General features: G+C 39.9%; 1 long non-coding RNA gene across 1 annotated transcript in view; it reads right to left on the bottom strand.

Annotated features, from left to right (window-relative positions):
• Positions 1-11,178: 11,178 nt before the first annotated feature.
• The window catches only part of LOC127468161 (uncharacterized), a 70,142-nt gene continuing 68,265 nt past the window's right edge, over positions 11,179-13,055 (bottom strand). Inside the window, exon 4 of the long non-coding RNA XR_007903424.1 lies at positions 11,179-11,310. This is a non-coding gene — a long non-coding RNA (uncharacterized LOC127468161). The remainder of the gene's footprint in view (positions 11,311-13,055) is intronic.

The raw sequence follows: 13,055 nt of genomic DNA, 5'->3' as shown, positions 1-13,055 counted from the left end.
AACACCTCAAAATCCTGATGTAATAAAATTGACTATAATTGGCTAAACTTGAGTAATAAAGGCAATATATAAATTATTGAGCAAACGTAGAGGGTGAAAAGGTGATTTTCATCCTAAATGCCACAAAAAAGACACAAAATCCATTCAAACTCCCTAGAATTCAAATAAAATTGACTATATTTGACTAAATATGAGTAAGTAAGGTGATATTTAAGTTATACTTAAAAAAGGGGGGGGTTGGAAAGTGCTTTTGGCATTAGAATGCCCTGAGTAAATATGAATATCCCTCTCTACTCTAAGTGTGAATAAATAGGAATAAATATGAGAAATTAGGGTGATATTTAAGAAAGGATTAAAAAGTGTTTTGGGCACCAAAATGCCTCAGGAAAGACCCAAAACGCCACAAAAACACCTCAAAAAGCCCCAGAATTTAAATAAAACTAAGATGGAATAAATAGAAATAAATTAGAATATTTAAGTTATTTAAGAAAGGGGAGGATGAAAAGGCAATTTTGCCCTTGAAATACCTCAAAAACGCCTCCAAAAAAACTCAAACCCCCATAGAAATCCTCCCAAATTAAATAAATATTGAATTAATATTAATAATTTAAAGCAGTAGTATTAAAAAACCGTGAGGTAAAGGTGCTTTGGGCACTGAAACGCCTCAAGAAAGCACCAAAAAGCCCCCCAAATGCTCATAACTGCATTTCAACTAATTAATAAACATTTAAGTTTTAGGGTTAATTAGTTTAATTAGGGTAGAAATTCAGTTAAAGCGTTTAAAAGAGAAATTTGGCTCCAAAATGGGGCAAAAAAGCCCTGAAACCGCATTTAAACGGAACAAATTTAATCAGAATGAAAGAACCTGAGGTAAAAGTTGCCTGTAATTGAAAAAATTTGAGGCAATTCGCCTTAACTTGAGGAAAACCGGGGGTTAAAAGGCGTTTTTAGCCGTAAACCCCCTCAGAACACCTGAAACCACTCAAAAGACTCAAAGCTCCCCCAAACAGCCGCGATTAAAACTAATTAATCGATTAAGTAATTAAATTATTCCCTCAATGGATTAAATTAAGGCAACGAATTAAGTCACTACATGGGCTCGAAACAGGCTCCAAACCCCTTCGGATTTCCCCGACTAAGCCCCCAAGCCGCCTCAAAACCCTCCGCGGCGCCAACTAACGCCTTAATGAGTATCTTAGTCAACCCCACGAGCGATGGTAACTTATTAATTTTACTAATTAATTACATTTGGTAATTAACCTCCACCGTACCTTCCCCGCCGCCACCACCCCGCAGCGGCCCGCCCCGCGCCGCTCTTTATATCACCTCGGTCGCTCCCCTCCCATTTCCGCCCGGGGCCAATCAGCGCGCCGCGCGCCCCAGCACACCCCGCCCACTGGGCAGGGAGGTGCCTTCCCGGGTTTTCGGCGCCCAGCCAATCAGCGTGCCCTTAGCAACTGGACAGCGTCGGGAGCCGCCGTGGCGCTGGCCAATCAGCGCCGACTTTGCGGAGGCGCGCGAAGAGCTAAGCCAATGGGAGCACCGCGCGCCTCACGCCGGCGGCCAATCAGAGTGCGGCGGCCGGGAGGGAGGAAGGCAGAGAAACGGCGGCAAGCAGCGGCTGGGCGGACAGATGGGGGGACCGCCGGGGACACCGAGGGACCCAGGAGGACATCTTGCCGGTTTTGGGGGCTCCAAAGCTCAGGAGCTTCAGCGCTGCCTCCTCCCGCCCCCCCCGCCGCTTTTCGTCTTCAGCGCGCGGCTTCACCACCCCGTGACACGCTTGCCATAGATGGCTATATTTGCATAAAGGGGCGCGGTTCCGTCCGCTGGCGGGCAGCCTATCTGTGGTTTTTTTGCATAAAAGAGAGCCGGGTTTGTCAGCACTGCCGAGGGCTTTGTAGCGTCCTGTCACTGACCCACAGGGACCCTCAAGGACAGCCCGCTGCCCTGCAGGGACCCCTCAAGGGCACCCCAGTACCCCACAGATGCCCCAAAACATCCCATAGAGACCCAGAGGTGTCCCTTAGCGACCTCCATAACCATATACCTCCATGAAGTTTATTATGCTGTGCTGATGGCTTATACAATGCGGCAAATAGAATATTATAAATTCATTAGAAGTAAAAAAAAAAGAGGGACAGAAAAGCAGCTCCAGTGTTACACAAAGGAAGGCCAAATTTCTGTCTGTTGTGTATTTATATTAGCAAACCATCAAAGACTGTTTAATATAACATAAGGAATCTTTCTTTTGTTAGGGGAAAAGAAAAAGTGAAGATAAAGCCCCAAGAAACTTCTTGCTTGGTTTATTAAAGTAAAAATACCCCAAATTACTACTTATTTCAGCTGGAATAGGCCCACAAGAAATTTGTTGCTAGAAAGGAAGTACCACGGGAATCACATTCATAACCAAAAAACTAAAATTTCCAGCTAGTAATGCAGAGTAAAAAGCAGTAACAAGAACTGTGAACATTATGGTGTTAAAAATTCACTTTTGCAAGAGAGTTGTCCAGAATGCTCTCTCAGAGAGGAAAGAAATTTAATTGTCCTAACTTCCCATGAAGTGCATATGGTAAAAGTGATTTTGTTGTAGCTGCTACTGAGCATTTCCATTAGGATACAGTTTAATTTACATTTGTAAAGATACCCTTTCAATAGAGGCTTTTATGGTGCTTAGAATGGTATAACCTTGGTTAAAGGTCCAAGTTTTATACGTGTAGAGCGAAGCTCAAACATTTAGTAAGGTGTGTACAAGCCACCTTCTACCAGCTATTAATGCTTGGCATCGAGAAAGGGGCAATTCCACCTAATCTGAGATCTGCGTTCAACGCCGGGACAGTCAATGTCCAAACTCTTTAATGGATATCTGATTCTGCAAGTTTTTTACCGTTTCAAGCCAGGCTTTGATGTTTCCTGGTTCTCTATGGAGGACGCAGTCGGAGCTGGGGGTGCTGAGCGGGGCTGACCACGGTTCCTGACAGGGATAGTTCTTCCTCTGCTGTGCTCGGTGCATTTGACAGTGACATCTGGTGACCAGTTTAGTTAAATGCAGGTTCGTACTTCAGGGCTCGTTTCTGTCAGCTCTTCTTTACCTTCAGTGTGGTAAAAAGTCCATCTGAAAGCAAGGACTTGGCAAAGGCACTGTAGTTTCTCCATTTATGGACTTTAGGTTCCTCTTTTCTCCTGTCACTGTTCCCAGCTGGATGCTTTCCAGAATGGATGGAGCCAATTGGACTAGAGCTGCTTAAGGTTTTCACAGTCTTTACTGAAGCCTCTGCATTTTGCTTTTATCACCTGTCTAGAAGCAGAGGAAAATCCCCAAACATTTGTAATAATCTTCCTGCTTACTTTTTGTTTATACTGAGATGCTTGGAAGTAGGAATCTGCTCATCTCTTGTTCTGGTGAGCATGACAGAGAAGGCTATTCCCAATTTCTAAACTAGAACACAAATCTCATGAAAAGGATGAAGAAAATAAGAAAAAGTAAACCAGGAGAATAGTGTTCCAACATTGCTATCTGGTATACAGGTGTTTGTTCCAGAAAGAGTGTTCACCAGACAGGGAGAGTGTGGATAAAGGCACACCTAGGTTATAAGGAACCTTCTCACTCAAAAGGCAGTGGGCATCCCTTTGCAGGCTGTTCAGAGCCTGCATGCAGTATCTGCATAGGCCCCTCTCCTACTCACTGACTCATCTTACCTGTTTCTCGGGTCAAGCTGGGAGAGGAATCTTGCCTTTCTGTAAGTTTAATCAATAAACTGTTCATGCACTGCAGGAATGGAGCAGCTTGTCTTTTAAGGCCTGTTTTATGTTGCTTCTCATTTTATGGGATGAAACAGTGTCAGATATACAAGGCTTGAGTGCAGCATCAGATCTGAATGTTCCTGGGTGTGAGATCTGGGCTTAAACCGAGGCATTCCTAAAGTTCAGGTTCATCCAACAAACATGAGTTTATTCTTCAAATCAAGATTTTAGTCCATGCCTGTCTGTGTCACTGGTACTTGAGCTTGCAAACTTCTAATTTGATATTATTTATCCCTTTCCCCCTTTAAAAGGGGGACATTCCGTACATTTTGATTCTTTTTTGAAGTAAAGAGCAGAGCGTTAACCTATGAACAGCCCTGGTGGTCCCTAGTGGTACCTGCTTTGGCACCATATTATTGTCTTACTATTCACTCCAGCAACAAAATGCTTGTTTGTAACTGCAGGCCTTTGCATTGTTGAATTTCCTTCCATCTCTGTAACTCTGCACCACAGGGCTGTGCAATTCTTTTTGCATGAAAACTTGTTCTCCATGATTGGCATTATCCTTCTGTTCTGTGTTACCTGACACTTCAGTACGATGCGCTTTCTTGGACTGTCTTCTCCTTGGACCAATGTTTCTATTAAAATATTAAGCAGAACTGGGACTGATAGAGACTTCAGAAAGCACACCCCTTTTCTTCCCAATTGTACAAACAGTTGTAATCTCTTCTTAACTATCCAATAGTTATTCTTTTAATCTCAATTTTTTCCACTTTAATAATTAATCTCCCTTGAAGCAGTGAAAGCAATTCTTGATTTAAGTCTATTGAGATTAGTTCCAATACACTGAGCATGTCTAAAAAAGCAGTTATCTTACTGAAGACACTATAGATTACCACAATCTAATGTGACAAAACCATGTGGCATTTTATCACAGTTTTCATTTACCTCTCTGACCTAGATTTACTCATTCTATAGTAATGGTACTGAAGTCTTGTAAAATGTCAGTTTTATCCTCCCACTTGCTCCTTTTAAAAATGCATACAGCATATTTTTCATTGTGAGTCATAGGGTATTGCTGTCAAATTATAGGAACAAATATCCTATCTGCTATACCAGTGATTTTTTTTTACACCTTTGGATGGAGACAATCTACCCCTTAATTTCAGTTTTGTTGTTATTGTCCAAATTTTGGTAATACATAAGATGTGGTAAATGCTTCACTGCCATGAGATGCCCTACTCTTATTCTCATGAATGTAATAATCCCTACTGTAAACAGAAGAAAAGCTGTACTTAATTTCTAGGTCAAACTAAATCGTCCTTTGCCTCCATTGCATCGTGACTGGGTAGAGGCCTCACTTCTTTGTGCTTTAGCCTTTCTGTGTTATGAAGTTAAGAACCTGGGTTCTCTTTTCTTTGTAAGTCCATCTAGGCCCTTCTGGGTGATTTTCTGTACCTTTCACATCTGAAGAATGCTTTTGCCAATTAATGCTCTTTCCATTCCTGTATAAACTCTCTACTAATCATACTTTACATTGAAGTGTCTATTTTGACAAGTTTTCCTTTCATTTGAGGTTGGAGTTCATCTTTTTTTCGTTATTTACACACCTGAATTACTCTGGACAACCTTACCAACTAGTTTCCTCAGTTTCTCAAACTTTGCATTCGAGAGACAAAAATATAATAACAGATCTAATTTTTGCCTAAATTGAACTTCTAAGATGAATTGAAGCAGTTTGTGATCCCACCATTTTAAAGAAATGCGGATGCACTTGAAAACAAAACCATTGTCCTGCACAAGCATTTCAGTTGTGTATTGACAATCCATTCCTTATTAGAACTAGATTTTACAGTTTGGATTTTGAAGTCTGGGGCAACACACAGATCTGCTCAGGCCTTTTCCCCTTGGATTTCATGCTTTGTGGATAACACAGCTCACAGAGAGACCACAGACTTCCGAGGCTATGGAAGCAGTGTAGTGAGCATGAGGCATACTGCATTACAAAAGAACAAGGGAGTTAGAGACAATGGCCATACCAAAATAAAAGTAAAGTTCAGTATGGTATCTGAGATATGTGCTGTATGCAGAGGCTTGAAGTAGGCCATAGGAAATGCTGATTGCTGTCCATATCTTTCCCCTTGTTTAGGGAGATTATGGCATCTGAAGAGAGTTGATGCTCTAAAGTTCCCTACCTGCTGCTAGTGAGTTGAATGGCTGTAATTTCCCATTGCTTTTTCTCCAGCATCTCTCAGCATTAGGCTATAAGTGGAGGTAGGAATCTCTTGGCCAGACTGATTTTCCATGTTTAAAAAATGGATTACTGTGCAGTATTTCTAGGATGAAGAGAAGATCAAACAGATGAAAATCATTGCGAGCATCTAGTGTTCAAGGTGCTTGGCTGGAATGGGAAGCTCCTGTATCTGGACTCTGCTCTGAGGCTAATTTGTTTTTACCTAATGATTGTTTGATCAATCATTAGTGTGCAATACTGAGAGATGAGATGAGATGAGATGAGATGAGATAGATGAGATGAGATGAGATGAGATGAGATAGATGAGATGAGATGAGATGAGAATCAAATAGAAGTTGTTTCCTTCTGTCTTACTCTTTGCTCAGTACCTCAAGCTCAATGCTGAAATGTATAGGGCAGGTCGGTCCTGAGCATTTGCTCTGTACAGAACCTCAGACAGTCAACAAATTATTGCTTGAAAAAAGGCATTTTGTTTTTCTGATTGTTGAGTAAGTGGTTCTGTATTAGAGTTTTCCATTTGTGCAGGTAAAATCCCTCTTTTATAGACTAAAATCTCACCACTTGCTTAGTTAATGTACATATAAGGTATATATAGATCCTATTCAATGACATTTTTAACCACCTAGGGTTGTCCACAGCAGTTCAATCCATAGGCATCATGCCAAACCAGGCAGCTGTTTGTTAAACAAAAAAGCACGAAAAAAAAAATGAGCAGAATGTATTCACAACTTCTTGGGCTCCATCAAAACTTCAGTACTTACTATGGACTGTCTCTGAAACTTTCAGGCATCACACAAATGAAGATACTGTACTGTGGGCTTTGACAAATATAGAAATCTCAAAATAATTAAGAATGCAAACTACCAATTAAAAGTTTTTGAAATGCTATGTCAGTTTATGAATCATCTGCCCATTGGTCATAATATACAGGCAAAATAAAAATTAGCTGAAGGATATTAATTAAAGAAGATTAAAAGAAAAATGCTACTTATCATGAAAGAGAATGGAATGTGCTCATTATTGAAGTGAACTTCTAACACTTTAATATGTATATAAGCTTATGATGTGTGTTTCACTCATAATTGCAGTATGTGGAATCTGAAACAAGCAGAATGTGTTCCAGAATTGGCAATTTCTTAGGCAGTCGAGATTCTTCATCAGCCACTGCCTTTTGAATTGGCCTGTCAAATTCAGAGCCTAAATTCCAAATGGATTCTTCAGTTCAAGATTTTGAGAAACAGAAGTTCTGTCTTTATTTTAGTCCTTTAGAGAGATGTGTCCACAATGGTGGGGACATTTCGTTTCTATATGAGCTCTTACGTATTCCTGTATTTAGTAGCTTTCTGTTTTATAATAGCAAAAAATAACTGTTTTTATGCTGTTTGCAAAGTGCTGAACAGCCTATGCAGAGTTCTAATGCAGTAACTACAGAAATGATCTGTTTAGTACTATAAGGAAGCAGTATCTTCCTGTAAGTTTTCACAGTTGAGTTCTTAGTGTTGAGTCCCTGATTTTATACTAGTGACTTCTTTCTCTCCCCAGCTAGACATGATTTTGAGCAAGATTTGCTGCAAACCTCAAGTCAGCGCAGGTTATTTAGAATAGAACCTGAATAGTAGCAAATGTGACTGCTTTCTAATTTCATCACTGACAGACATTTTGAGCTGACTCCCACAAGAAGCTTTTCCCTCCCAGCTGTGGTCCTAAATCAATAAAGTACTTGAGCATATATTTAACCTTAGGTAGGTGCCTTAGTCCTGCAGATTTTCATAAATTCTAAGATTTGTTTTAAACATAAATCTTCTAATTGTCATTGCTTTTCTCAAGTAACTTTATAAACCCTAATGTCTGAGCTTCAATTCCAATTCCACTCCTGGCAGAGACTGGAGTTTGTCTTACGCCTGACAGTGTTATCTAGCGTTTGAGGAATGCCTCCCAGTGGAGGCATCTGAAAGCAGAGCATGATGCTTTTTTTCCCTAGCTATGAAAGATGAAGGCTCTTCTATAATGATGAAGCTTCTTCCATAAATTACAGTAAACCAATAAATCTTTTTCTTCTTACTTTTTCTTTCTTTCAGAGAAAAAACATCTGCATATTGCGATTGTTAGCACAGTTTTTGACACAGAACGAAGCTTACGATGATTTTATGCAGAGATAAGAGGGCTATGTGGTATAAAAGTTTGACTCTTGGACCAAGTTCACAGGTTTATAGAGACAACTATATTTCCCAGGCACAAATATAAAAATTTGATGCTTTTGCTATTTGTCAAACAGAAGAAAAGGAAAATGAACACTGAGAAGCACCGTGGTCTTGTGTGTACGGAATTTACCAGGGTTTGTGGGAATGGTCTAAACTTTGCACGTTTTGCTGGCCTTATCTACAAAGCTTATATTAGGATCCTGGTTTATCTGCAGCTGAAGCTGACAGCTGGTGAAGGAGGATAAAAAAACCTTTGGGGTTTTGGCCCATGATTAACTGCTCTATAGCGAAAACTTTCAAGCATTTGAGCTTAAAAATGTAATGTGTGTCCTCCAGTAGTACATGTTTGTTCTTGATTCTATGATCTCTCACTTTCTTGCCAGAGGGGTAGGTGGATTTGCTGTGCTGTGGAAATATGACTAAACTTGGCCTGAAACTTAACAAATTGTATACACTTCGCTTATAGTGATTAAACCACAGGTTAGCAGATCTAGTTTTAAATCAGCAGTGACCCTGAGACTCTGCTTTCTGCACTAGGAGAGGACATGAATGAGTGATGTAGCAGAAGGAACAGAACTCTTCATCATGCAACTCTGAGGAGCCCATCCTCTCTCTTGTTCATCTATCAAAGGTCTAGTTTCCACTCAGGTAATTTTTTTTTTGCTACAGCAGCTTTCCAGTGCTCCAAAATCCTTTTCTCTAAAAAATTGCCTTTTCTACTGTCTCCTCTTCCAAATCAACTTTACTATTTTATGACTTGGTCAGTTTTTTCTGCATTTTCTTCCATGAAATGAGACCCAGTCCCACAAATGTCTAGTGTTTTATTCTTCTACAGCCAGAATAAATAGGAATTATGGCAGCAACTCCATGGCAGATAGAATCCATCCACAACACAGAATGGAAACAGCTCAGGCAATCTGGATATCCTCAAAGACCAATACAACTCCTGTGCTGCAAAGCTGTCGCATCACTTGTACAGTGATTTGTAGAGCTGGGATCTCTCTGATCATTGACCAAATGAGTGCATCCGCTTTCTATTATATTTTCCATCTAATGTGTAACTCTTTCATATAAAAACATTTTTGAATCCCTTAAATTCCAATTGTGCAGCTGTAAAGTACTGCTTTGGTGCTGTAGACAAACAGTATTGCTATCTTCCCAGATAATGTCACCCTTTATTTCCATACAACTTGACTTCTTGACAATATTAGATGAAGTCCCTCTACATTTTGTTATAGCTTTTTTTTTTTTTTGAGTGCTATCTGGCATGTCCCGTCAACTTCCATATGGAGATTTTTAATTGGGAAGAAGGAGGTGGCAAATATTTCCTTTTAATTGCAACATGAGAGCAGAATAAAAATAGCATATCAAATAGGTTGTGTCTGCTAGGGCTGTTAAGGCTTATCGTCTTCATTTTCTGCTGCTTTCTGAGCAATGAAAAGCAGAACTTGTACAATTTTTTTTCTGAAAGAAAAGTAATAACCAGGGCATGGTGATGATAGTTCAGGAAAGAAATAATGTGATGTCATTGAGGCCCTGTGCAGCCCCGTGCCCAATTACTGTGGGGGCTAAGTCCAAAGAATAGTGGCAGAAGAACAGAACAATGAAATGCTCCCCACGTGCTCTCATGGTATAGACAAGTCAGTCCATCATAAGTTCACAGCCTTGCATCTGGGAGATCCAGATGATACACACTGGGGTTTTCCTGTATCAGCAGTAGTGTCTCTACTGTTGCCTTTTAAAAGCTCTTTTCTAGCAAGGCCTAGGGCACGATTGGAATACTTGTTATTGCACTTGCTCTGCCTCAATCAATCTTCATGTGTGATACAAGGCCAGCCTGGTCTCGGGCTCTTTATCTGCCCTTTCTGCTTGCACTTGTTAAGAATTGTTAAGAATACACTTACTGACCTAAGAGCTAACAATTCCTTTTATGTGAGCCGTATCCATCTACCACATAGTGAAGAGAACACCTTTTAATTGTGATTCTAATCGCTCAGTGCAAAAATATTTGCTTTAACTGACTAATTTCCAGTCAAACCTTCATCTTGCTATGTTTATGGCTGTGTTTTTCTAATGTACATTCCTGTGGATTATTTTGCAAGCCGTCCCATGGGTGTGTTGAACATCCAAGCATCCTTGCAAAGAGTTACTGCAGATGTATAGCTATAATTCAGGTGAATCATCATTCCCCTTGTTAAAGTTTTACAATAAAATATTTGGCTAAATGCAAAGGGGAGAGGTCTATTTAGGGATCAGATTAAAAGCAACCTAGGTTTGTCATGCAAGGAATAAAATTGCCTTAGACATGCAGTTTATTTAGATTTAATAAGCCCACAGATGGGCAGTATCTTTAAAAATTAAGTGCTGTTCTACTGTCAAAATATCAGGGTCTGATTCACTGTCAATATGTTATCACCACAAGACCCTCATAAAGGATTTCTGGAGTAAAAAGCTGTTTTCTGTATCACCATAGCCCAGCACAGAGTAGCATGTGAAGCATGTTAATAGGCTATTCTGCCTAAGTTTCCACTGTTTACCTCTATTGCTTTCCTTGTTTTGCAGATGAATGCAAAGTTTCAACATTCAGAATAGTCCTTCTGGCAAACATTGTGAATATTAAATATTCATGTATGAAATCTGTTCAGATCCAGCCTTGGAATCAGTTTGAGTTTGTTTATGACCAATTAAAATGCCATATAAATTTCAGATTCTGCCATCGGAGTAGCCTGAATGCAGAGAATGAAGGACAATATCCTGTACTTCTAATTTAATTTTCCCATCAGTGTTTGTTTGAACTCTATCTGTGGGTCAGGACAGTGGATGTCTGTGCAAATATTTTCTGCTTATGCCAGCCAGGACTGTGTGCATAATTCCAGTTAAAATTTCAGCAGCAGTTTATAGTCACTTAAGCTGACTTTTCCCACATAGAAAATAACACTTTCAGACTGAAAATTTTGTTGATGTGTCACTTGCCTGTGGCAGAGCTTTAGTTTTATGCAAACTGGACCTCCCTCTGGCTCAAGATCTTGACTGGAGTTGGAGGAATCTTATAATCTTCAGAAAATGAAATTTTATTGAACTTGGAACAGTCCCACGAGCATCAGAGATTTGCTGTGCACACAGAGAAAACAGAAGATAAGTAAATGGCAGAACAATGTAGTGAGTCAACCTGCAGAAAGAAGGTAAAACATGCAGAAGAAGGCAGCAGCAGGTAGAGGACGCAGTTCCCCTTTAGGTCAGCTGGATGTGTTTTTCCATTCACTTTTAAATTTTATCTCTCAGTTCAAGTATCATCAGCCTTAAACTTACGAGTGACAGGGAGCTGGAAAGAGGTGAAAGGGGCACTTCCATGCTTCTCAGCTTGGAAAAACAAAGTGGGAATGTCTGCCAAAGAAATCTGGACACTTCAGATTTTCTTGAAAGATCCAAACATTGTTATTTCCTCTGATTTTGTATGCAGTATCTGAAAGAGATTGACTTGTAAGTGTTCCCATGGTCTTTGCATACACAAAGAGGAATGAGACCTTTTCAAAGGCACTTATTTTAGAGTGATGGAAGGAATAAAGAGCTAGGCAGCTTCCAAGAGGGTGTCTCCTCTGTGTGACCCTGAACATAGTTTGAGAACAGTCTGGCTGGTCCCTCTGAGCACAGACACAGCTCCTGGAAACTGAAAAAATGCTTACTATGAGCCGTAGACAGACATTGCTGTCTGCCTCTGTGGGCAAGAGCATGCAGTAAAATTCAGATATTAACATGGAAATGTCCTCAAAACAGGGACTCCTGAAGTAGGCATTTTGGTTTGGATCACTAAGAGAGAGGCCAACTGGAGAAACAGGCCCATATGCAAAAGTTGGATGCATAGTCAGATTGCAGGCACCTTTAACACCCAAAAGATACTCAGAAATAGGCAACTATTTAGGTTCTTAGAAATGCAGCATCAAGTAGTTTAACATTTTAGTACCAGTACTTTATACAGAATAAATGTGAAATAAACTCAGATAACCCCCATTACAAAAGAGGAAACTGATTCCTTTCCCATGCTGTGTGTCTCATACCAAGACCATTTTGAGCACTGACCATTTTAAACCTGTATTGCAGTCATTTGTAAACAGTTTCAGTAACAGGGCCAGTTTGCTCAATCTGCATTTGACATTGCTTCAGTGTTTTGCATAACAGTCAGTAGCACCTTAGGTAAATATTCTATCCAATCACTTTGTGAAATTATGTAACTCTTTGGTTCCTTCATAACTTAGACAGAGACTAATAGAAATTTAATAAAACTGTTGTAAATCTCCACTTACTGAAACAGTAACATCCAGAGCAACCAGAAGACTTACACAATCCTCCAGATATAGGCTTGGTATGAAGATCATAGTAGTTTTAACTTTGGCCGTAACAGAGCAGAATATGAAGTAAAATGTATCATGTGTAAGAGAAAACCAAGAATATTTAAACTGGTCATTGCCCAGCTTTCTTTTCCTTCCATTAGAGAGAAGTTTTTTCATGGCTAAAATCCTATTTCCAAATTATCCAGGTACGTTCAGACCATTTCTACAACATCAGTTTACTGGGCCTCTTGCGACAGTTTCACTCTTCCCATGATGGGGGTTGGGACTAGATGATCTTTAAGGTCCCTTTCAACACTTAACATTCTATTGATTCTGTGTTGCTGAACTATGGAGCTTTTCAGAGTCATAATTTTCTTCAGGATGGAAACTGGAGAGTGATGGAATGAAGAGGAGAAAGGAAATTATACCACCTCAGAAGGAAAGACAGGAAATCTGAAGTTGGTTTTGGAAGCAAAAGTATAAAAACTCCAGAATCTAAACGTTACATTTTGGCAGTATCAAAACAAA

This window comes from Manacus candei, unplaced genomic scaffold (genome assembly GCF_025592945.1).
Source record: "Manacus candei isolate 608988 ecotype Guabito, Panama unplaced genomic scaffold, ASM2559294v1 h1tg000014l, whole genome shotgun sequence".
NCBI classification, from domain to species: domain Eukaryota; kingdom Metazoa; phylum Chordata; class Aves; order Passeriformes; family Pipridae; genus Manacus; species Manacus candei.
The sequence above is the reverse complement of the archived record's forward strand: the minus strand, read 5'-3'. Positions and strand labels throughout refer to the sequence as shown.